The sequence below is a fragment of the Lutra lutra genome, chromosome 1 (genome assembly GCF_902655055.1).
Source record: "Lutra lutra chromosome 1, mLutLut1.2, whole genome shotgun sequence".
In the NCBI taxonomy this organism is placed as follows: domain Eukaryota; kingdom Metazoa; phylum Chordata; class Mammalia; order Carnivora; family Mustelidae; genus Lutra; species Lutra lutra.
Genome location: NC_062278.1, coordinates 20,006,824 through 20,029,750, shown reverse-complemented (window position 1 = coordinate 20,029,750; position 22,927 = coordinate 20,006,824).

Below are 22,927 nucleotides of genomic sequence, written 5' to 3'. Positions count from 1 at the left end.
CCTCTGATATTTGTATGATCTTAACCTTTAAATGCTTCCTTAGCCTTCCTTAGACTGTATTACCAAATAAACAGCTGTTAAATCCCCCAAACAATTCCTCCCTCTTTTGAAATCTGTCTTTAGCCAACTATTCTTAAAAACTAACTGAATAGTTTGGTAAAACCCCATAGAACACTACCCATCTCTCCTGAGCCCAAACGCAGCTTTGTGATGATTTTAAAGTTGTCACATTCTAAGGAATTATGGTTAACAATACACCCATTTCTTCTCTTCCACTAATCTTACAACTTTCACAGCCCTAAAGATTATACATGGAACACTGCCAAGTGAGGACATTATCTTCTAATGAGTGTTATAGCCATTCCTCTGACACCAAATACCAAGTGAAAACACAAATCTAGTACTTCCCTTGATTTTATTCTTTCCAGATTATGAATAAAATGAAATTTCCCTCCTTCAGCATAACAAAGAGTCTTGTTCTGAACAACTGTGGCATTCTTGGACCACAGAGCAGTTTGTTGGTCCTTTGAGACACGTTGCCCAGTTACAGTCATTCCCTTGACCAAGGGGGAGAAGTTTGGAGTAAAAAATGTTTTCAGAAGTTAGAATCCTGCCTGGCCAAAAAACAAACAAACAAACAAAAAAAAAAAACACCACTAGAGTGAAAAGCGAACATTAGAACTGATAGAAAGAAAGAAGGAGCAGCAGTTTCTTCTTCAATATTACTGCAGTGATCATCCTTGCCTTTTTATACAATCCATTTGTCCCTGTGAAGTTCATCACCACACTGGCTTTAGTTACCTAGTAGGAAAATAGTAGTCCTTAAGGGTATTATAAATGCACAAACAAATAACTTTCATCATCTTGTTGACATAAATTGTCTATGTCATTAAGATACCCTTCTCATTGGAAGACACGTAGTGCATGGAAAATGCGAAGAAACCCTGTTCTTTATAATTGTTATTTTAATCTCATACTTGGTATATTATTCATTTAGACAAGCCCTTTCTGCTTGATTGCTACTCTTTTACAGAAAATCGTTCAGCCTGGGATCAGAACAGAAAAGCTTTTGAATATTTCCTGCCCGCCTTGTATTGACTGCTTAATTGTTTTATTTTTTCATTTACAAACACATTTTTCAAATTAAACAACTAAAATAATTTTACTTAATCAGAATAATCAGGGTCCTTGGAACACTACTAAACACAGGAGAATACAGAAATATTTTTCAGGGGCACAGTCCTTCATCATGTAATCTTATTCTCCATCTGCTTTGGGTCTTGGTAGGGGAGTACAACAATTGGCTGTTTTAAAGATTTGTCTAGTGTGTTCGATCAATACACTCACTAACTTAAACATGGGGGTGATACTTTTATCACTCATTCAGCCTAAGATCATTTTTGTGAGCTTTTAGAAAGGAAAAGGAGCTATTTTCTCCTCCTAAATTACTGCTTATTCATTTGGGGCCTTAAGAAAAAATTAAGCCCACAGTGTTTCTTCAAAGCAGTAGACAAGAAAAGAAAGCACAATAAAGATTTTTTTTTTTAAAGTTTTAAGTCATGTGCAATTCTGAGTGACAACAAAACAGATCCATACTATGCCTTTAACTATTGTTGCATTGGTTAAATAAGAGGCATTTATATTTGACAAAGTGATGTTAGAGAGGTAAGGGAGAAATAAATAGGTCTGAAAATTCTTCAGAACATGGTAAGTATGAAAAAGTGGCCCATCTTTGATATGTCTAATGTCACACTTCTTACTGCTTACTATTTTGATAGGTTGCATTCATTGTTATTGACAAAAAAGGAGAGAAAAGCCAAAAATGAAATCTGATTAATTACTTATACTCAAGAAAAATTATAATTCTGTTTGTAGTTAGATTCACATTAGAATATCTCCATTGCAATAAGGAGTGCTTTCAAGTATAAGAAAATGTTACATAACTGACATAAAATTGTATAATGTGTATATATATTTTATATGTATATACACATGAAATTGAAAAATATTTTATTAGTTTATATGTATTTACCTGTACACACCTCAAATATAGAACATGTAGAATCAGAATAAACAGAGACCTACCATTCAGTAACAAAGACTAGAATTTCAAGAAGGAATTACTGCTTAAAGTTTCACCTCAACCTTCGCATGTGACGGAAATTGAATTCAAAAGTCTAAAGTATACAATCCCAAAACAGCAGGTTTTTTCTAACACGCTATTTTGTAGTGTCAGAATGCTTTTCAATTAAATGATTCCAGATGTTTAAGAATGAGAAATAAAAATGTTTAATTTTCCAGTTTTATTCAGATGAAACAGACATATAACATTGTGTTCACTTAAATCATACAACAAAATAATTTGATATCTGGGTATATCGTGAAATAATTACCATGATAATTTATTATCCACTCCCTCACATAGTTATTTTTTTTTCTTGCAACGAGAATTTCTATCATCTATTTTCTTAGTAAGTTTCAAAAATACGATACCGTATTGTTAACTATAGTCACCATGATGTACATTACAACCTTAGACTTAATTTTAAAACTCGAAGTTTATATCATGAATCTATTCTCTGTATTTATGAGTTTGGCTTTTTTAGATTCCACCTGTATGTGAGATCATACAATGTCTGTCTCTGTCTGATTTATTTCCCTTAACATAATGCCCTCAAGGTCCATCCATGTTCTCAAATGGCAGAACTTCCTTCTTTTTTATGGCTGAATAATGTCTTGGTTGTTATAAATAATGCTGCAATGAGCATGGGAGTTCAGGTATCTCTTTGAGATGATAATCTTACTTTAAATAAATACTCAGAAGAGGATTTGCTATATAATCTAGTAGTTGCTTTTTGTTTGTTTTTAAGATTTTATTTATTTACCTGTGAGAGAGAAAGATAGCAGAAGGAGGAGCAGAGGGAGGGGGACAAGCAGACTCCACACTGAGTTTGGAGCCTAAAGTAGGGTTTCATCTCATAACCCTGAGATTATGACCAGGGCTGAAACCAAGAGTTGGTTGCTTAACTGACTGAACCACCCAGGCACCCTCATATAGTAGTTCTATTTTTAATTTTTTTGGAACAACATCCATACTGTTTCCCATAATGGCTGTATCAATTTACATTCCCACCAACAGTGCACAAAGATGCTCCTCCACATCCTTGACAAAATTTGTTACCTCTTCTCTTTCTGATGATAACCATTCTAACAAGTATAAGGTGATATTTATTTATGGTTTTGCTTTACATTTCCCTGATGATCAATGATGTTGACCACATTTTTATGTACCTGCTGGACATCTACCTGTCTTCCTTCAGGGAGAAAAAAAAAAATGTCTGCTCCATTTCTCTACCAATTTTTAAATTTTCATTTTAAAAATTAGTAACTAACAATATCTAATAAATTTGCATTTATTTCCACTCAAATAAATCAGAAACAATTTATAGTTAACACAAATCCATCCACAATGATAGTAACAATAGCAATTTACATTTTTACTGAACATTTCCTATGATCTAGGCCCTGCTCTCAATATCTGAACATACAATTTCTCATTTAATTTCCTTGATAGAAGTGTCAAAGGTTTACTTGTTTTTCACAACTGATAATAATGCCATGATTACAACTTATACTGAGCATACGTTTCTAAACCTTTTACCCGGCATTTCAGCTTCCATGACATATTTGTGTGGTGTCATTGGATTGGTCTATATCAATATATATCAAATGTTCATCAACAAAATATTGAAGAAAAACACAAATAGAGAATAATGCATGATTTCATGTATATACTGTGTCACAAAGGGCACAATAATCAACTTTGAATCAAATTTTATGTTCTTAAATTATGTTTCTAAATTATTAAGTTATCATGATTCTTTTCAGCACCTCCATATACCTGTACAGAGATAGTTTTCAGCATTTAAGTTGCCAATAGGCGCTGTGTGAATAGTGTGTGTATATTAAAAAAGTAATTAAGTAGGGAGCCTGGGTGGCCCAGTGGGTTAGGCCGCTGCCTTCGGCTCAGGTCATGATCTCAGGGTCCTGGGATCGAACCCGTATCGGGCTCTTTGCTCAGCAGGGAGCCTGCTTCCCTCTCTCCCTCTCTGCCTGCCTCTCTGTCTACTTGTGATCTCTCTCTGTCAAATAAATAAATAAAATCTTTAAAAAAAAGTAATTAAGTAATTTTGCTAAACAATGTAACTAGACAAGTTTAATAATCTGAATCTTAGTGACAGATATTAGAAATTATATACAAATTATTTTTAACTTCTAAAAAAGCTGTAATGGATTCATTAATATCTTCTTTTGCAAAAGAAAATATTATAAATTTTTAAAAACATGCTGTTCTATGGACACTGTTGTAACATTGTAACAATGTCTCAGTAGGATGCACATATTACACACCCTTAACAGCTACTAGGAGCATGAGAGCATTTGCACAATGGGTTCCAGGAGGTTGGGGTGGGCAATTGCAGCATCACTGAAGCATGAATGTAACCTAATTAATAAACTGAAACTGCTACATTCATGCTCTCCTTTCATCTATCTTATTTCACTTGCATGATATGCTCTTATGTTCAGTGAAATGTTGTTTCTCGCTGGCATATTGCAGTGTTTCTTGTCCACCTGCTGCATCTCCCTGCTATGTCAGGATGCTGGGAGTGCAACTATATTTTTGCTCAGGAGTACTCTAATTACAGTCTAGCATACCATGTAGCTTCTGCTGTTAAAAGCTATTGTAAATATCCCATCTCTGGAAGCACATACAAAAATGTATTTCTTAATTTCTTATGCCTCGTTTATGGATTGAATTTATTTCCACAAAATCCTAGGTAAATTCTTTCCAGTCATTTTTAATGAACACACATAGTAACTTCCATTACAGAGAACTAAGTAAAGATAAGAACAAATGAGGCGCACACCTCTTGAAAACAACCAAAGCACTTCCTCTCTGAATATTTGTATCAGCTCCACAGTTGTTTTAAGAATATCCATCAACCTTTTGCTATCCTTCCATTCAATGGAATGACTAACTCTTTAGTTCCATGTAAGTCATACAAATAAAATTATCTGTTTGAAGTAGTGAAGGATCACTTGATAGAACAACTTAAACCCTGCATTTTAACTTTGGATGCTATAAAATGTGTAATCACGGCAAAAAAAAAAAAAAATTCACTGCTTCTATGTCATAGTTTCCTTTGTATCATGAGGGTGATTTAATGACCTTTAGAATTTCATTGTTTTCTAAATTTATTTGATTCATTTGTCTTTACTACTTGTCAAACAACAACTATGTAAGTAGGAAGAAATCAGAAGCAGATATATTTATTTATAACAATCCCATATAATCAAAATAAAGCATCATTTGGTGGCATTGTCACTTGTTTCATGTTCATGAACCTCAATAAAGTTAAGGTATCAGAAATCCTAAACGTTAATGTTAGGCTTCTAGATTGTCAATGTGTCGTGACATAGTAATGGCAAGTAAGTTCTTCTTACCATATAGTATCTTGCCAGCAACTTGCAAGGATGAGTAAGACTTAAGATATTTACAAAGATAAAGACATTCATATATCCATATATGAATGTTTATTTTATATGTGTGCATTAAATATATTGTCCCTTTTTATGAATGGATTAGTTATTATCGACATACAGTACAATAACTCTACCTAAATTTTGCAATCTGATAAATGTTGACATATGCAATGTGTATATAATTATCACTGCACTCAAAATAATGAACATATGTATTACTCTCAAAGGTTTCCTGTGGCTTCAAAAGTCCTTTCTGTTACTGTTTTTTTAAGGTGATGGTTAAATGCATTTTTTAAAAAAAGAAAACATTTAATATTGGAGGGTGATTGCAATATGTTTTATGGGAGGCCATAAAGGATCATTATCTCCTTCCCCCATCACCTACTCCAGCATGGCTGCTGACCTAGGCTGCTTGGATGATTGGGTAGTAAGAGCTTAATCCCTAAATGGTACGACTCATTTGTTTTCTTGCTCTATCAAGGTTAGGGTTACTGCAATTTCCAATTGATTATTACCATCAGGCAGATGAGCAACACTGTAACCTCTGTAACCTCTGTTTTCTAGACATGCTCCAATCCACATCAGGAAGTCTAACTACTGACAGTAACTTAAAAAAAAAAAAAAAAGAATCTATTTATTTATTTTTGAGAGAGCGAGCAGAGGAAGGACAGAGGAAGAGGAGAAATGGAGAGAGAGAATCTCAAGCAGACTCCCCACTGAGTGCAGAGACTGACCCAGGTCTTGATCCCAGAACCCTGAGAACATGACTTGAACTGAAATGATGCCAGTCAGATACTTAACTGACTGAGCCACCCAGGGGTACCCCTTTAAAAAAAAATCTGTGGTTCTGCTATTATTGGGACTCCAAATGACCATGAGGCAATCACAGCTTCACATTCCATAGAAACCCTATCCCTACTTCCACCCAGTAAAACTATCTTTGCTTGGAAGTAGGAGTTCTAGTGCAACAAAGCTAAAATTTGCCATGATAGGAAGCATAATTCTACAAGTGAGTCACTGGGAATGTTGTTGAGAAGGGCTGATCCTACTTCCACACACTTGCTTTTTGGACCCATGTATGATATTTTCTAGTTCTTTGGTACCCAATACCAATACCATGTCACTGGCTCAATGACTGTAACTAATCTAGAAAGTTTTAAACTAAATTTTCTGAGTAATGTCCCCAAGCTGAACCAGCTGAATCCTTATCTGGGCTTTGATGGTCCTTTGCAATATTCTAATAGTTCAGGTGCTTATCAGGGATGTACTATTTGGTAGGACCAGTGGATACATTAGTCATTTTTTCATGTTGAACCTCCTCTTCAATTAAATGGGTCCCCTGATGTAATGCGAAGTAATATAAGGTCCCACACAATTAAATAATCATCAGTTCTTACCTTGGTGATGGCAGAGACACAGTCAGCAAGAAGGACACACCCATATGAGAAATAGGTGTTAATTCCAGGAATAATAAATTTCCAATTTCTCAAAGATAGAATAACTTAGCTGTAGTCAAGTTGATACTGTGACTACCTGGACTTCTCAGGAGACTTTGCTCTGCAGAGTAGAATGCAGCATAGTATTCTGTGGTTGAAAGATCCAGAATCAGCACTGGCAGGAGCCATGCTTCTGTGCTCTTACATCATGTTCATCTTTTTGCACCATGGAGACTATATTCACTGATCCGTCATATAAATTCTACCAGTCAGTTTCGAAATAACTCATCTCAAATGATGTTCCCCTTTCTCAGAAGCACTGCTTTAAGATTCAAAGATCCACAGAGTATGTTCCCATTAATATGTATCCTTATTCTTCTCTAAATTGTTTTGTCTCCAAACTTCGTAATATTCTTTCTAGGTTTTTTACTTATGAATTAAGCCAACCACCATTGTCCAGGAATCCATATATATGTCTTCATCAAGTTACATACACAACTATATAAGATTTATTAAAAAGAATATGGCTTACAGGGAGGATTTTCCATTCCTAATGTTTGCTAGGATTATAATTAAGTAAGGCAATAATGCAGCAGTGATTTGTTTCCTGTTCTAACACGCTGAGCAATTTTATGACCTATACGGAATTTTTAACTTCCTCCATTAAGTGCATATAAGAAACCACACAAGGAAGCACAGGTGAAGTCTAAGAAGAGGTGAACCGATCAAAAGATATTGGTGGGATGGTAGTCTGACCCATCTGTTTCAGCTGCCCACAGTGGCTTGCTGCTCTCTCTGGATCTGTCTGAACTATCCAAACTATATCATTTCCATCATGGGTTTGATTACTAGTATCTCTGCTGGCCTAACTATTTTGTGGCTCTGACAATACCGTGACCAGCTCTGGTCACTTAGGTACTCGGTATCCCACTCTCAGTCTCTTGACTCCAGTAAGTTTCAGTAACATGTCAAAAACTATTACTTAATTGGGAAACAGCTCTCTGTGTCAGAAGACATAACCTTGCACTAAAATCTTGGTGTCTGTAGGAGATTTAAACTCTGACAGCAGATCGCTGTTGATGCTCTTCCTTTAAAGAAGTGAAGTCCATTTTTGCCATCTCTTTGAATGTGGGAAGACTTTTTGAATTGCTTTAACTAAGTGATGAATCACTAAACTCTACTCCTGAAACCGGTATTGCACTATATGTTAATTAACTAAAATTTAATAAAAATTTGAAAAAAAATGAATTACTTTAACTAACTGAAATGCATTTTGAAATAATGTTTTTCATAGGTAGGATCCCTCAAGAACAGATTCTGAGTGGTGTTTAATGCACATGATGTTTATCAGGGGGTTTTCTTGCCTGAGAGTGTATCTTTGATATGAAAACCAACCAAATCTGAGTACATATCTCCATCTGTCCCTGTAGTAGGGGACACCATACCTCTACCCTAAATCACCCCAAGGCAAGGTACTGGACAACTAGGGACCACACCCATGTACAGAACCCACCAGATTTATTCAAATTATCCAAACTTAAATCTGCTTATCCTGACACGCTTTCCTTCCTACAAAAAAACAAAAACAAAAACAAAAAACCACAATATAGTTTTCTGCCCATGTTTTCCCTTGGCATCTTCTGCCTCCTGACTGACCCTAATGCTTCCCCATGTGGGCATTCTACTTAGGAACTGTGAGTAACAAACTATTTTCAAAGGAGTGGTCTTCTGATCTGTTGGACTCTGCATACTTGAATAAAAACAGATCCCGGGTATATTTTATTTTATTTTATTTTATTTTATTATATTAAGATTTCATTTATTTATTTGACAGAGATAGAGCAGGAGTGCATAAGCAGGAGGAGCTTCAGAGGGAGAGGGAGAAGGGGGCTCCCTGCTGAGGGATCCCAAGACCCTGAGATCATGACCTGAACCAAAGGCAGTTGCTTAACCAACTGAGCCACCCAGGTACTGCTCCCAGGTGCATTTTAAAACAACTCTTTCTTCGAAGCTTCAACCTTATAAAGAAGGTTAAATAATTAGATCATGAGCGATCATGTGGAATGAAAAAAACCCCATAGGAGAGAGCCAAGACTGTTCAGTCAATGACCTGCACTAATACTTCATACAGGGAAGGGAAGTCTCCCTGGATATATCAGGTCAGCTGAGTCCCGAAGTGAATGGAGTCCCATGAGTCATCACAACCAACACCACTTGTGCCTAGTCAATCCTCAGGAGCATGAAAAATAATAAACCTTTACTGTTTCAAGACCCTATGTTTCCATATGATTTGTTATATCACAGTAAGTTATTAATCACGATAATGAAATAATCACAAATTAATGAAGTTAGTGGAATGACTGTTGCAACAAAATCTGAAATGCATGGCATTGGCTTTTGGAACTGTTAATAAGTTAACAGCAGGAAAGATGGTTAGAAAGCTGTGATTGGAAGTTAAAGTAAGAGTAAACTAATTAGTGGTGGAGTGTGGAATGCGAGAAAAGAAATTGCTATTGGAAGGTGAAGAAAGAGAGACATATAATATACAATAGTTATCGGCAGTAACACAGAAGATCGAAAATATGCCAAATGAATAGGTATATAAAGAGATTCTCCAGCAAGATGTTAACTGCCAATTTTAGTTTCATTTGCTAAGATGCAGGGAGAGGAACTGATGAAGAAATTGTTACTTTTTCAAGAAACTTCTAGAAGACACTTTTCCAGCCCAGGACTTGCTTGGTTAGAAACATTATTGTTTCCCATTTCTCCAGCTGGAAAACAGTTGATAAGTTAAGAAATGGCCTCGGGCAAAAATTTAACTTTAAAAATTTTACTTCATCTGAAGCTATCCAGAAGCAGAAGCAGGTGTTAGGCAAAAGGCCATATGAAGGCAGGCATAGTATCCACTGCTGCTTCCCCCCCCCTTGATTTATAAACTTGATTCATAAATCCAATAGATTAAATGACACATACTGGGGCGCCTGGGTGGCTCAGTGGGTTAAGCCGCTGCCTTTGGCTCAGGTCATGATCTCAGGGTCCTGGGATCGAGCCCCGCATTGGGCTCTCTGCTCAGCAGGGAGCCTGCTTCCTCCTCTCTCTCTGCCTGCTTGTGATCTCTCTGTCAAATAAATAAATAAAATCTTAAAAAAAAAAATAAATGACACATACTTTTACAAAGTGAAATGAGACATTAATTAGTGGAGAAAAAAATAGAATCTTCCTCTTCTACCTCTGCAGAGAGGTTCCAAGAGTCAATTTCTGCCTCTCCACCTTTTGGTGTTTCCATCCTTAGGCAAAGCAGCACGTGATCTGACTGAGGAAAGCCTGACTCATGTGTGTACAACATCTATCTCATACACCAGCAGTGGCTGCACTTTTTTTTTTTTTTTTTTTTTTTTACTGTCTGTCTTGTGCAATCTGTAAGAAAGGCAAAGATTTTCTTTTCCTGTAAGAGTTCCCTCAAGGGAGTGAGTCTGGAAGGCATGAGCCCACTCTACCTTCTCTGTCTTGAACTGAAAAAGAAGCCTGCTCTGATTACCAAGCTCTATTCCATTTAGTTAGATTACAGGAGGTCCCAGCATATTTTCAAACCAGCTGATACTTGAGTTTATACATATATGATTCTTATGTCTCCCTTTAGCTAAGAACACATCCTGTATGTATTATGGGCCTGAAACATGAAAAGATGAGTGCCAGAATTTAGGCAGCAAACCCTACAATGCAATGTTCACAAAAGCTTCATGTAATGTGTGAGCCATTTTGAAATAAGAGCAAAATAGTGCTGCCACCATATTAATTGTGTGTTTCAGTCATTTTACATCAATTTATTGGGTGATTCATCTTTATCCTCATTTCACGTTCTATGTGTTTCTAGGCTTTAGTTTTTTCTGCTGGATTAGGAAATCACTTTCCTTACGGGATCTGCATATATTAATAACCCATGCCTCCTGGATGGTTTTTTGGTGAACAGAATACAGTTTTCACTGAACTGTTCTCTATGACTGACAGCTTAAAAATATTCTCCTTCAGAACATGCCTTCATTTGATTTATTAATCAAGACAAGTGATTAAGGGAAAAAATTATGGATGAGAGGGGGAAAAAGGAGGAGGAGAAGGAGCAGAAGGAGGGGGAGGAGAATATGCTAGTAAACTGCACAAAAGCATGTGCCCAGCAGTGATTTTCTGATTGCAACCTCATGGCTGCTGCAGATACTCTGTGGTGGAAATGGCTCCAAGTACCTGATTCTCTACGTGTCCCACAAACCTCCCAGCTATTTCTTTTTGAATAGGGGGGCCTGTGAGCAAAATCCTCCACAATTTGGGCTCTACTTTCTTCCAAAAACACTAAGGCATGCATTTGTGTGTGTCTGTGTATTTTTTTAACTTAATTCAAAATACAACTGCCACATATTCTTTAATGTTAACACTCTATTCTGTTCCATTGATCTATGTGTCTGTTTTTGTGCCAGTACCATGCTGTCTTGATGATGACAGCTTTGTAATAGAGCTTGAAGTCCAGAATTGTGATGCCACCAACTTTGGCTTTCTTTTTCAATATTCCTTTGGCTATTCAAGGTCTTTTCTGGTTCCATATAAAGTTTAGGATTATTTGTTCCATTTCTTTGAAAAAAATGGATGGTACTTTGATAGGAATTGCATTAAATGTGTAGATTGCTTTAGGTAGCCTAGACATTTTCACAATATTTATTCTTCCAATCCAGGAGCATGGAACATTTTTCCATTTCTTTGTGTCTTCCTCAATTTCTTTCATGAGTACTTTATAGTTTTCTGTGTATAGATTCTTAGTCTCTTTGGTTAGGTTTATTCCTAGGTATCTTATAGTTTTCGGTGCAATTGTAAATGGGATTGACTCCTTAATTTCTCTTTCTTCTGTCTTGTTGTTGGTGTAGAGAAATGCAACTGATTTCTGTGCATTGATTTTATATCCTGACACTTTACTGAATCCTGTACAAGTTCTAGCAGTTTTGGAGTGGAGTCTTTTGGGTTTTCCACATATAGTATCATATCATCTGCGAAGAGTGATAGTTTGACTTCTTCTTTGCCGATTTGGATGCCTTTAATTTCCTTTTGTTGTCTGATTGCTGAAGCTAGGACTTCTAGTACTACGTTGAATAGCAGTGGTGAAAACGGACATCTCTGCCGTGTTCCTGACCTTAGCAGAAAAGCTTTCAGTTTTTCTCCATTGAGAATGATATTTGCGGTGGGTTTTTCATAGATGGCTTTGATAATATTGAGGTATGTGCCGTCTATCCCTACACTTTGAAGAGTTTTGATCAGGAAGGGATGCTGTACTTTGTCAAATGCTTTTTCAGCATCTATGGAGAGTATCATATGGCTCTTGTTCTTTCTTTTATTAATGTGTTGTATCACATTGATTGATTTGCAGATGTTGAACCAACCTTGCAGCCCTGGAATAAATCCCACTTGGTCATGGTGAATAGTCCTTTTAATGTACTGTTGAATCCTCTTGGCTAGTATTTTGGTGAGAATTTTTGCATCTGTGTTCATCAAGGATATTGGTCTGTAGTTCTCTTTTTTGATGGGATACAAGTCAGGAAATGACAGATGCTGGTGAGGATGCGGAGAAAGGGGAACCCTCCTACACTGTTGGTGGGAATGCAAGCTGGTGCAACCACTCTGGAAAACAGCATGGAGGTTCCTCAAAATGTTGAAAATAGAACTACCCTATGACCCAGCAATTGCACTACTGGGTATTTACCCTAAAGATACAAACGTAGTGATCCGAAGGGGCACATGCACCCGAATGTTTATAGCAGCAATGTCTACCATAGCCAAACTATGCAAAGAACCTAGATGTCCATCAACAGACGAATGGATAAAGAAGATGTGGTATATATACACAATGGAATACTATGCAGCCGTCAAAAGAAATGAAATCTTGCCATTTGCGGCGACGTGGATGGAACTAGAAGGTATCATGCTTAGCGAAATAAGTCAATCGGAGAAAGACAACTATCATATGATCTCTCTGATATGAGGAAGTGGAGATGCAACATGGGGGGTTAAGGGGGTAGGAGAAGAGTAAATGAAACAAGATGGGATTGGGAGGGAGGCAAACCATAAGTGACTCTTAATCTCACAAAACAAACTAAAGGTTGATGGGAGGAGGGGGGTTGGGAGGTGGGGTTATGGACATTGGGGAGGGTATGTGCTATGGTGAGTGCTGTGAAGTGTGTAAACCTGGCGATTCACAGACCTGTACCCCTGGGGATAAAAGTATATTATATGTTTATAAAAAATAAAATTAAAAAAAAAACACTCTAAGTTTGAAATACTTAATTTTAACAAAAATACTTCCCATCTGTTTTTACCATTTTTATTTAAGATCTAGGGATGATCTAATTCTCATTAACTAATACGCTTGAGTCCAACCCTCACCACATCCTTTAGAGTACATGCATATGTGCTAAGGAACCTGACCTATGAATGAAATAAGAATTGAATGATTGAGCTACAAAGAGAAAATAACTGATATCAATAAAGTTTCTAATAACTTTAATTTTTGTGCCAAAGAAATATTCATAAGTCATGTAAATCCTAGAAGAATTGTATATAGATGTCAAATATCAGTTTACATTTTTAAAAAACTTACAGTGATCAAATTTTTTGTGCTATAATATGACTCTTTAAAGTATTTTTAGGGGCGCCTGAGTGGCTCAGTGGGTTAAGCCGCTGCCTTCGGCTCAGGTCATGATCTCAGAGTCCTGGGATCGAGCCCCGCATCGGGCTCTCTGCTCGGCGGGGAGCCTACTTCCTCCTCTCTCTCTGCCTGCCTCTCTGCCTGCTTGTGATCTTTCTGTCAAATAAATAAATAAAATCTTAAAAAATAATAATAATAAAGTATTTTTAATTTAGGGGAAAATACAGCAATACAATAATTAAATCCAGAATTAATATATTGAATATTTAATAATGTATTCCTGGGAAGAATCTTATGTGTCTTGAGTAATGATTGCACCTCCAACTAAAAAGTCGGATTAAAATCTTATAAGAATGACTTTTAAATCAAGGTTTCTATATAGTCAATTTATACAACATAATCTCTTACTAGTAAGTTGAAATGCTGTTCCCTTTAATTTTCCTGAAAAACTAATTTAGTTTATTTTTATTAGAATTTCTTATTTCCTTTGTGAACAACACACGCACTAAGATTATGCATTGGCCTTCAATAGAGCATTTTAAAGATGTAAGTGCTGAGTAAAAACAGAAACTCATTCAAAGAAGATGTTTACTGACAAGTTCCAACGACCCCAAAGCATCTCAGATATAAAACAGATTTCAAATTGTGGTCTTGAGTACATTATCAGGAGAGAAATGATGCTCTGTTTCCTTAATTCAATGCATCACATTGATTCAAAATGCCAAACGTTAAATGGTAAATATGAAGATACCATTTAAAAGTAATTTAAAGTAATTTAAATTTAATTAAATTAGAATAACATTCAATGCACATAATTATTCTGTTCATAGCAGCATTTAAGTGATAATGGTTATTGTAAAAGTAATGTTAGATGAGTGTTTTTCAGCTAAATTTTTTTTAAATAGGTTTAAAAGTATTCAAATAAGGGCGGTATTTATAAATCCACATTTCAATCTCTTTGCCTTATTTTTTCTCATTTTTTTTAACAAGAGATTCTTTTCCATATTTGTCATGTGAATCTCAATACAAATATTTAAAATTATTTTGATAGATACAAATTTCATCTTAGTGCTTGTTGAATACACTGCCTTATTCAATTTAACTCAATACTTTAAGAATGAGGGCATGCAACAGATTTTTAAATAGACAATATAGATGTTGCATATATATTAATGAATACTAAATTTTTAAAAAATATAGAAATTATAGATTATTTTGTCCTACAAAAAGAAATGTCTCTTAACCTGAGTGCTTCATTGTTTTACTCCTAACACCATTTTTAGGTGAAGCCAACTCATGCATAGTAAGAATTACAGAAAGAAATACAAAAATCAGTGAGCTTCAAATTGCTGTAATTCATACACAACTAAAATGTGTCACCAGTATAACAATTTCCTGGGGTGCCTGGCTGGCTCAGTCTGAAAAGCAATCCACTTTTCATCTTGGGTCTTGAGCTTGGGTGCAGAGATTACTAAAAAAATAAATAAATAAAATGGGTCACCAGAATATCAATTTCTAGATATTCCAAATATAGTATTCTTTGCAGGTCATAATGTCAATTTTCCACCTTCCCCCTATTCCTATGTTGAAGTCCTAATCCTCAGTACCTGAGTATATGTTTTTATTTGGAGAAAACACCCTTAAAAAAGTAATTTAAGTAAAATGAGGTCATTAGGCTATGACCTTAATCTAATATGATAAGTCCCTATAAGAAGGGAAGGTAAGTTGATTAAAAAATGGGCAGAAGAGGGGCACCTGGATGGCTCAGTGGGGTAAACCTCTGCCATCAGCTCAGGTCATGATCTCAGGGTCCTGGGATCAAGCTCCGCATCTGGCTTTCTGCTTGGTGGGGAACCTGCTTCCCCCTCTCTCTCTGACTGCCTCTCTGCCTACTTGTAATCTCTCTTTATCTGTCAAATAAATGGATAAAAACTTAATTTTTTTTTTAAATGGGCAGAAGGTATTTACAGACATTTCTCTAATGAAGACATACAGGTGGTCAACAGACATATGAAAAGATGCTTAACATCACTCATCATCAGGGAAACGAATATCAAAACCATAATAAAATATCACTTTACACTTGTCAGAATGGCTACAACAAACAAAAGAAACAAGTGCTGTCAAAGATGTGGGGAAAAAGGAACTCTCGTGTGCTATTGGTGGGAATGCAACCTAACGCAGTAACTGTGGAAAACAGTATGGAGATTCCACAAAAAAAAAAACAAAAAAAACAAAAAAAAACTACTATCCGATTCAGTAATTCCACTACTGAGTATTTACCCAAAGAAGATAAAAACTTGAATAAGTAAATAACTTGAAAAGATGTATGTATTTGCATGTTTATTGCAACATTATTTATAATAGTCAAGAAATGGAAGCAGTTCAAGTGTCCATTGATAGATGAATATATATATATATATATATATATATATATATATACACACACACAGATATTCATGTATATATTCACATTATTCACATATATACACATATATAATAAAATATTGCTCAGCCATAAAAAGAATGAAATCTTGCCATTTGTAATGACATGGATAGAGCTAGAGTATTATGCTAAGCAAAATAAGTCAGTCAGAGAAAGGCAAATACCATATGATATCATTCATTTGTATAATGTAAGAAACTCAACATGAACATGTAAAAAAACAAAACAAAACAAGACAGAGAGGCAAACCAGGAACCAGACTCTTAACTATAAAGAACATACTGAGGGTTACTGGAGGGGAGGTGGGCAGAGGAATGGGTTAAATGGGTGATGGGTTAAGGAGAGCACCAGTAATGATTTGTAGAGGCTATTTCTTTTTTAAAGATTTTATTTATTTATTTGAACAGACAGAGATCACAAGTAGGCAGAAAGGCAGGCAGAGAGAGACAGGGAGGCAGACTCCCTGCTGAATGAAAAACCCAATGTGGGGGCTCGATCCCTGGACCCTGGGACCATGACCTGAGCTAAAGGCAGACACTTTAACCGACTGAGCCACCCATCTGCTCCAAGTATGGGGTATTTTATGGAGTGATGAATCATTAAATTCCACACTTAAAACTAATATTATACTCTATGTTAACCAACTGGAATTTACATAAAAACCTGAAAAACAAGATTAAATTAAAAAAAAAAAAAAAAAGAGGGGCACCTGGGTGGCTCAGTTAGTTTGAGAAAACTGACTCCTGATTTTGGCTCAGGTTATGATCTCAGGGTCATGAGATTAAACCCCATGTGGGATTCCATTCTCTGTGGATTCTGTTTAAGACTCTCTCTCCCTCTCCCTCTTGCCCTCCCCTGACTCAAGTGGTCTCTCTCTCTCTCTCAAATAAATAACTAAATCTTTTTTTTTTTAATTTTGAAAAAGTCTGTTCATGTCCTCTTCCCATTTCTTGATTGGATTATTTGTTCTTTGGGTGTTGAGTTTGCTAAGCTCTTTATAGATTTTGGACACCAAAAAAATGCTCCACATCATTCGGCATCAGGGAAATACAAATCAAAACCACAATGAGATACCACCACACACCCGTCAGAATGGCTAAAATTAACAAGTCAGGAAATGACAGATGCTGGCGAGGATGCAGAGAAAGGGGACCCCTCCTACACTGTTGGTGGGAATGCAAGCTGGTGCAACCACTCTGGAAAACAGCATGGAAGTTCCTCAAAAAGTCGAAAATAGAGCTACCCTATGACCCAGCAATTGCACTACTGGGTATTTACCCTAAAGATACAAACATAGTGATCCGAAGGGGCACATGCACCTGAATGTTTATAGCAGCAATTTCCACAATAGCCAAATTATGGATAGAATCTAGATGTCCATCAACAGATGAATGGATAAAGAAGATGTGGTATATATATACAATGGCATACTATGCAGCCATCAAAAGAAATGAAATCTTGCCATTTGCGACGATGTGGATGGAACTAGAGGGTATTATGCTTAGCGAAATAAGTCAATCGGAGAAAGACAACTATCATATGATCTCTCTGATATGAGGAAATGGAGATGCAACATGGGGGGTTTGGGGGTAGGAAAAGAATAAATGAAACAAGATGGGATTAGGAAGAAGACAAACCATAACTTACTCTTAATCTCACAAAACAGACTGAAGAGAGGGGGAAGAGAGATGGGGAGAGGGGGGTGGGGTTATGGACATTGGGGAGGGTATGTGCTATGATGAGTGCTATGAAGTGTGTCAACCCAGCGATTCACAGACCTGTCCCCCTGGGGACAAAAATGCATTATATGTTTATAAAAAAAATAAAAAATAATAATAAATTTTAAAAAATTATTAAGGAAAAAAAATTTTGAAAAAGAAGGAAGTCAGAGAAAAACAAGTACCATATGATTTCACTCATATGTGAATTTAAGAAACAAAACAAAGAAAAAAAAGAGATAAACCAAAAAAACAGATTCTTAACTATAGAAAACAAACTGATTACCAGAGGGTAGGTGTGTGGGGGGATAGGTGAAATAGGTGAAAGGGATTAATGACCACTGAATAATGTAATACAGTTGGTGAGTCACTATATTGTATTTCAGAAACTAACACCACATATTAACTATAAATAAAAAAAAAATTAAAAATAAAAGAAGAAGACATTAGGACACTGACACATATAGAGGGGAGATCTTATAAAGACACTAGGAGAGGACTGTTATCTAGAAGCCAAGGAGAGAGACCTCAGAAGAAACTAACCCTGCCAATACCTTGATGTTGGCCTTCTAGTCTCCATAACCATAAGAAAGTAAATGTCTGTTGTTTAAGCCAGCCAAATGGTGATTCTTTGTTAAAGTAGCTCTGGCAAACTAGTCTACCAATGCATAGAAGAAACTAGATAATATCAATACCCAACTTTATGAACCACCATTATTATCTACATAGATCCCAATGTCAGAAGGGAAAGATACCAGGATATGCCATATCTAGAAAGTATCAGGCATGCAAGGTTATTTTAACCCAGTTCTACATAACTCAAAATGTTTCACTGACAAAATATATATTATACCCATATGCATATATTCACACATGCAGAGTTTCAATACATAATGAGATATACCCATATATATGTGTGTGTGTGTGTGTAATATATATAATGTGTATATTGAAATAGTTTCATGTGTATTTCCTTTATATATTCTTCATAGACATATGAAGAAATACATTCACACATTCACACACACACTTCCATACATTCACACATGCACACTCTGCATTTCTCCCCCCACATTCTGTTCATTTTTTCACAGGATCCTAATGACCTCTACATATTTCCCCTGAATTCACTGGTTTTACATATTCTGTTATTATTAGCCAACCGTGATACTCCTCCTCCATTCTAGCATACATGCTCATAAGCAATTCTGCCTTTTTGCATTTTGCTGTCCTATTTCATCTTACATCAGGGTTTTGAAGTTTCTAGATATTACTGGTTTTGCACAAAATGTCAGGTGTGACTTTTCCTTTACCTCTTTCTTAATTCTTTTTCTAAAGGCTAATTCTTTCAAAACTCTTAATAATAAAATTTTCCTTCAGCTCTTTATTTCTATTCTTTTAAAGATTTATTTACTTGAGAAATATGGTATGCGCACAAGGTGGGGCTAGGACAGAGAGAGAGGGAGAGTCTCAAGCAGATTGACTGATGAGCATGAAGTCCAATGTGGGTCTCAGTCTCATGTTCCTGAGCTCATGACCTGAGTTGAGTAACCCAGGTGCCCCTCAGCTCTTTGTTGTAGCCAAATATTGCTAGAGAGCATTTATAAGGATAAACCCTACAATTTTTAAATCAACCATATTTTTTAAAAATAATATAATGATCAATTTTATTCAGACTTTTAAGCTCACATACCCCTTCCATACTAGAATATTGTTAGTGAATCTGTGTGATAAACCTGAGGACATTCTCAGAGCAAAGCAACATAATACAGCAGAAATTGGGAGATATATTGAAAGGGAAAAAAAAAGATGAGTCACTGAGGCAGAGCATTGTGTAGGATGTCCAGAGGAGATGTGCAAACTCATTCTTGAATGAACAGGCATTTGGGAAATATTTATGTCTAACTGTTGAATATTTTGGTGAACATCTATCACTTAATTTCCAAATAAATATGTTAATATTTAGGTAGGTATTTAGATAGGTAGATGGATACATAGATAGGTAACATAGATGATAGATAATCAGTCATTATGTATAGACAGAGTTCTTGCATTGTGCTTGATATGTGAAAAACATATTTAAAATTGTTCAACTCATGGGCCCAGTGATAAGATTTGTGACTGCTTTTGTGTCCTAAATTAACTTTAGCTTCAACTACTATGTGGACACACTGCATAAACCATCAGTTATATCTATAAGCAAAAAATAAACAATATGAGACCCCCTATTTTCAAGCTGCATCCTAAGTTCAACATTATGGTCCCTCCATGCAAGTATTTATATTGTTGAAAAATAATATTTTAAAACAGACCAAAAAAGAATATGGTTCCAAAAATAATTTTCTTCTGCTAGTGAATGTCAGATTGATAAATACCACCATTCAAACTTGGTTTGATGTATAATCTGTTTATAACTATAGTTAAATCATTTAATTATCATCTAAATATTTGTTCTGTCTTCCTTGCAAATTCCTATGGTGTAAAATATAATTTGGCCTAAGAAAGTTTGCTGTAGACTGGACTATATTCACACTTTAAGAAGAGCTAAAAACATTAAACATAAAACTACTCTATTAACACTAATTAATAAAATAATTGTCTTGAGATAGAAGGCAATTTGAATTTACATTTGAAAAAGTTATGATTGTTAATGAAAACAATTTTCCCAACAGCTTACACATCTTAGGAAGGAACATTGTAACATCTTTTAAAACAGAATAATTATTTGGGACTTTTGTTGTTGTTGTTGTTATTTTCCCCATTTTTATTATTGTCCTCAAATCAAGGTTCTACAGACATTTTCAGTCTATAAAACACAGTTGAACCGCTGAGGTTCCCCTTACCTTACCTTTATTTGGGCCTTTTAAAATAAAAATAAAAATAAAATAAAAAATAATTAAAATAAAAATAAATAAAAATAAAAATAAAAATAAAAATAAAAATAAAAAATAAAATAAAAATAAAAATAAAAATAATTAAAATAAAAATAATTAAAATAAAAATAATTTAAAATAAAAATAATAATTTATAATAAAAATAAAAATATAAAAAATAATTAAAATAAAAATAAAAAATAATAATTTGCTCTTCTTTACTTTAAAATGATGCTGTCAGTATACTAGATGTCTTTTCTACACTCCAAATATGTAAAAATGATTGTTAAATTTGCACCACAAAATGTGAAAACATTTTTGTTCCCCTCCATTTAACTCCTCTCAGACCACAAGAAGCATTAGTAACACACAAATATTTATAAATCATGTTAGGAAGAATTGTTCATGTTCATGTTCTTGCATTCTACTAGGTGATATGTTCTGTCACTGAGTACACACACAAACTAAATGACATGATCAATTTTCTTTTTTAAACCCTTTGTGAAGATTGATGTAAATCAAACCCCAAATCCATACTTCAGCTAAATGCTCTCTATTGAAACCCACTGGGAGTATAGCACAAACAAAAATGTTACTACTCTATGTGCCTGGTCTCATTCCTTGTCTTCTTTTTACTGCCACAAGCATGACCCAGTTAGTCCAGCCAAAAAGATCTTTTACAGAAAAAATAATGTATTACTTATTTATTGTGGACACCCATTAAACACCTCCACCTTTCAAACACATCATTTATTTTTCCTAAGATAGATAAACTAACAGTTCGATAGCTGGGCATTAAATACAATGTATCAAAATTGTTTTCCGTTTATATTTTTATAGAATCTGAGAACAAATGTTTTGATAAAAGATACTGATTGTAAAAGGATCCTATGCCTTACTGTATGACAGGTTGGTCTGCCATCAAATGATTTTAATTGAAATCAGCTGTTTAAATGGCCTTGCCTTCCTAGTAGTTCTTCTATTTATATGAACTCATTTATATCTAAAATTCCAATGTGGGTGGAAAATAGCAATTTAACTGGATTATCTCCCTTTCATTCTTTGGAATACCCTAGTGTTGTCATGAAAATTACAGTTATGTTTAAGCTATTTTTACTATCACTATCTTTTTTAGTAAGTAGTGACAAATGGAAAGCACTCACAGGAAATTGAAATGCTGAAACAAATTGAAAAGTAAGCCAAAGCATTTTAAGAAAATGCTAACACAGAGAGAAATAAATCCCTTTCTCAAGTAAGGATAGTGAATAAATTACATCAGCTTCATATTGGCTTTCAGATTGGTTTCAGTATCTAACATAACGTTTCAGAAAATACAGATTATGAAATGCCACAGCATTTCTATCATTTTAATTTGAGCAATAGTAATTGCTAGTCATTATTATTTTAATTTTAGTAAAATAAAGCATTAACTTCCTTCAAGATAAAGTACTTGTAAATTACTACCTAGTCCTCCTTTCACAATAGAATTTCTCTAATTGTTTAGATGTAAAAGTTCATCACCTTTACCAAAGAGTATCAAGTAGATAAAATTAAAGCAAACTTTAATTACTGGTGAATCTTCTCTGTGATTAGAAAATGCACTTGTACTTAAATTTAGTTACTTTTCCTAATGGAAACATGAAGATTTGAACTCTGTCTTTAGTTTGGGGTCATGGCAAAATATCTGGGGGGTGGAGAGAAGGTGACTCACTTTGAGTTGTGTTGGTGAAATCACATCTCATTATCCCTCCCAAAATAGCAATTGTGCCATTAACTTTTTGCTTTATGAAATATCAAAATAACACATAGTGATAAACACATATAAATAAATGTTACAACCCAAAATTTCATACTCGTTATTTGCACTAAATTTCTATTTTATGGTTAAAATGCCCTTCAAACCTCACTCTTCTATTGCCTGTATTTGGCATGAGGTTGATCTCTCTCAGCAGGACAAATGATGCATGCTTGAGCACGTGATGAAACAGAACCAATCAGAATCCTCACTATGAATTATCTACTTATATAGATGAATATGAGACCAAGGAGCAAAGAGAAACAGAAAAGTAGACCCCAAAAATGTGAAGGAAATTCCTTGATTATATTTTCAGGGCCCTATATCTAACTATATCTGAAAATAATTCATTAATGTTTCTAAACTCAGAATTTTATGAAAATAATTTCTTATTCTTTCATTTTCAGTCTTCAAAAGTTTTACTAGCCTGCTT